This window comes from Brassica oleracea, chromosome C9, assembly GCF_000695525.1.
Source record: "Brassica oleracea var. oleracea cultivar TO1000 chromosome C9, BOL, whole genome shotgun sequence".
Classification (NCBI taxonomy): domain Eukaryota; kingdom Viridiplantae; phylum Streptophyta; class Magnoliopsida; order Brassicales; family Brassicaceae; genus Brassica; species Brassica oleracea.
Window position 1 is genome coordinate 34,990,230 of NC_027756.1, and position 4,585 is coordinate 34,994,814.

Genomic DNA, 4,585 nt, shown 5'->3' on the forward strand with positions numbered 1-4,585 from the left:
TTTGAATCATATAATTTTAGTCATAAATTTTATTATATTTTAATATATATATTCGATATACGCTTCCAACACGTACCCGCTTTCTAATTATTATTTTTAAATCTCACTTCTGCCCTTTCATACGATTCCGATTCCGCGTATCCGCTTCCGATTCCAAGTAATATAGAATAGAACTATACAAGCAATCAGTTATGAGTTATGCTTTCTCTTTTTTTTTTGACGGCAAGTTATGCTTTCTCAATCTCTATTTCTAACATTTTTTCATTTTTATTAATATACTGGTGCCGTGTCACGTCCTTATCTCTTTTTCGTTGAAGAATTGGTGTAGCTGATGCTCCGTTTACAAAAAAAAGCCGGATAAAACGAAGGAAATTATGTAATTTTGTCCGGAAGAATATATGCCAAAACCAAGTAACCAACTAATATCTTATCCACATCTCTTTTCACACGATGCCCTTGGTCTACATTTTTTTCTGCACACTAATAATAAACTTATTTATAAATACGTATAAAGTTGCATATTTCTGAGAATAAATCACGTAAACTATTGAGAATAGATGATATATACATGTACGTGTATTTAATATATATATACGGTTGCTTAATCGAATATTATGACAAGTTTTTTTTTTTTTTTGATCAACAACAAACTTTATATTAGAAACTTGGTTCAAGCCTGAAGAGTGGCCGGTTCAATACAAAGTGCAGATGTAGCTAGCGAGTCAGCCGCAGAGTTCTGCTCTCGCGGAATAAAGGAAAGCAGAAAAAACATAAAACGGGAAGATAGATACTCAATATCCATTAAAACTCCATAGAGCTCCATTGGAAATTTCTTCGAGTTGACTGCTCTAACGAGCACTTGAGAGTCGGATCGCATCCAGACGTTGGGGAGGTTAGCAGCGTGTGCTGCACGGATTGCTTCCCGTAGGGCCAAGGCCTCTGCGAGGAGTGGTGACGAGACAAAAGAAGAAGCAGAGGAGCCCGACACTTGTGGCGAGGTAGTGGTGTTGCCTAGAATCCATCCCAGGCCTGCCCGCTTAGTGGTTGTAGTCCAAGCTGCGTCAGAGTTACAGAGCGCTGTCTCCGGTGGAAAGGATATAGATGGTAGGTAGGAAGAAGCTCGTGGTGGAGAGTCGGGTTTTTTATCCTGAGCCAGCATCCATTCCCTCGCATTGCATAAGGCGTTTGTTACAATAGAGATGGCTGGCGATGTTCTGTTCTCGAAGAGAAGCCGATTCCTAGCAGTCCAGATATTCCAGCATAGCCAAGAGAAGAAATCAGATGCAATACCCGAAGGGGGAAGACAGACCAGTCTCGAGGCTGCGGTGAGGGCGCTGTGAACTGAGGTAGAGCTGGTGAAGTCCGGGTTCGGTTTGATGGGGGCTAGGGCCCATACTTGTTAGGCAAAAGGACATTCGAAGATAAGATGGACTCCTGTTTCAGTGCCTCCGCAGTGAGGGCAGTTGTTGTTAGTCATCATGCCTCTTGCTTGTAGGTTTGCTTCATAGTAGGTTTGCTATTTACTATGAATAGAATGGAATGGTCATTCTACCAATTCCAAAAATAATTAGATAAAATACAAAGATAACTATTATGTAACCAATTCGTTCATGAATTTCATTCTATTTTTTTACTGTATTTCATTCGTATCATTCCATTTATTTTTATTCCACTAATTCCATATTAGTTTATTAGTTATAGCTGAAGTAGATCAGTTAGATATGCTTATTCGGCTATGTACCCATCGGATGCTAGATCAATGGTTCTTAGATATCTCAAGCAATATCAAGCATCCAATGAAAACTTGTAAAGGTGGCCATCTATCATCCTAGCCACCCGTATCCCAGTAAGATCGCCACTGTTCTGAGCCCGGCAGCAGAGACCCGAAAGGACCTCTCCGCAGAGGATGAAAATGTAGGGTGAGAGGGGATCGCCCTGTCGGATGCCTCTATCCGGTACCACCATCTCCCGGGCAGTGTCGTTGATAAGAAAAGAGTACGAGACTGTGGAGATGCATTGCATGATCCAGTTGACCCAGATAGCACTGAAACCTAACTGTTCGAAGACAGCTTTGATGAAGCTCCACTCGAGTCTATCGTACGCTTTACTCATATCAGTTTTGACCGCCATGAAGCAGTTGATCTGAGCTTCCGAAGTCTTGAGGTAGTGGAGGACTTCATGCGTTATTAAGACGTTATCGGAAATGGCCCTTCCGGGTAGGAAGGCCGATTGGCTCTTAGAGATAATGTCGCCGAGAATAGGTCGAAGCCGCAGAGAAAGGATTTTTGAGATGACTTTGTAGTAAACATTGCATAGTGCAATGGGTCTGAACTCCGCAACTGTCTTCGCTGTATGTGTTTTGGGAATGAGGCGCACATGCGTCGCGTTGATACCCGTCGGCATGATCCCGGTAGCAAAGAAACTGCGAACTTCTGAAACGATCGCAGGGCCGACTGCCGGCCAGTTCGTCTGGAAAAAGCAGGCTGAGAATCCGTCGGGTCCCGGAGCCTTGTCCGGGTGAATGGAGAACAAGGCTCTCTTGATTTCCCCGGCTGTTGGCAACGAGGTCAAAGAAGCATTCATTGCCTCTGAGATGCAGGGGTTCAGCGCTTGGGCTACTCTCGCTGTGCCATCAAATCCAGCTGACGTGAATATGTTGCTAAAGTACCGGGCTATCTCTGATGCAATCTTGTCTTCCTCGTATAGAGTGTTACCCTCAGAGCTTTCATGACACTAAGCTTGTTCCGAGCTCTTCTCCCTTTTGAGACCGCATGGAAGAAGCTTGTGATCCTATCTCCTAAGGTCAACCAAAGAAGCCTACTTCTTTGTCTCCAGAACTGTTCCTCGGCCTTGTAGGCTTCCAAGAGAGCCGTGTTAAGAGTTGAGATAGTAGCTTCCTCTACTGTAGGGTCTGCCATAGCCGTATCTACTTTGCTTTTGAGGTCCTCAATCGCCTTCCTGCTATTTGTATGATGTGATCTGCACCAGGAAACAATAGCTCTTCGACACTGTGTGAGCTTGTGCGAAACAGAGGCTGATGGCGAACCTTCCCAAGCAGCCTTGATTAGATTTTTGACTTCTGGTACGTCCTTCAGCCGTCTATCGTAGCGGAAAATTCTACCAGATTTCGTCATGCTTGCGCTGAAGGCACTATGGACTGGCCTATGGTCTGATGCTTCGAACTTCAAGTAGTTGCATCTTCCTTGTGGGAAGGCGTCAAACCAGGCGCTATTTACTAGAGTTCTGTCTAGGCGGCTGTGAATGAGGTGGGTGTGGCGCTGTCCTCGCCAGGAGAGGCAGTTGCCCGTATGGCGTAGATCGAACAAGTCATTTCGAGCCAGGAAGTTTCTGAAGTTGAAGAAAGAGCTCTCTGCTCTTAGCGGGCCACCTGATTTTTCACTATTCTCTAAGATATCATTGAAGTCTCCGGTCAAAATCCATGGCCCATTTCGTTCCGAGGCCATATCAGATATATTATTCCATACTGTGGCGTGTTTTGAGATATCCGGTTCACCATACACGAAGGTTGCATTGACATTGATTCCTTTAAAGCTTACAATCGTGTCGATAAAGTTATGAGATGAGGATAAAATAGAGATAGCTACTTCTTGTGACCAGAAGAGAGCTAAGCCGCCTCCTCCAACGCCATGAGGGGAGATCAGCGTGTGATGAGGATAGCTTAAGTCTTGGAGTTCTTGGAGAACGTAGTTGTCGGAATTTTTCGTCTCCATGAGGAACATGATGTGGGGAGCAATACTCTTGTGCAGCTCCTTGATCCGTCGAACTGTTGCGGGGTTCCCCAGCCCACAGCAGTTCCAGCTCACCATTTCTAAGGAAGCCCCGGTCGGGGATAATGAAAATCCCCTTGGGCGCCAGTCTGAGTCGGGTTCTGGCCATCGTTTTGGCTCAGGTTCGTTTCTGGGGGCACAACCTGAGTTCTCGGTTGTGGAGGTGTAGATCGTGTCGGACCATGTGCTGGACTTTCACTTGCTGCTGGTATGTGGCGTGGTGTCCGAGGGGAGGGGACTGTTGGTGATCGCTGAATCATTGACATGATGCGCTTGCTTGAACTGGCTCCTGTGAGTAGGCGTCGGTTCGTAGTTTTCTTAGCATCTCCTTCCTCTGTTCTTGTTTTAGGGGGACGTCCTCTCCTTTTGGGGAGAGGTACCGGGAGGGCTTGGCTAGACAAGACCATAGACGGGATAGGGAGTGGAAGAGAGACTGGAACCTGTTCTACTTCAACCGAGTGACCAAAAATAGGTTCTGTCGTTGCGCTCGGCTGAAGAGACATAAGCTGTTGGTTCAACCCCGCAGCTGCTTCTGCATTTGCAATAATCCCTGCTGCTGTTCTCTCCATTAGGCCATGGACCTCACTATCCAGGACCCGTTGTCTTCTCGCAGCACTTTCCGTTGGGTCCTGAACGTTTGTATACTGGAAGGTGACTTCCCGTAACTCCTCCATTACCTCTTCCGTGGTAGGAATACGTGGTGGTGGTGGGAAGTCCTCTACGTTGAGGTTACGTTCCAGAGGGGGACGAGGGGCTTTCTCCACCCATGTCATATTCCGGGTATCAGCATGTGAGCT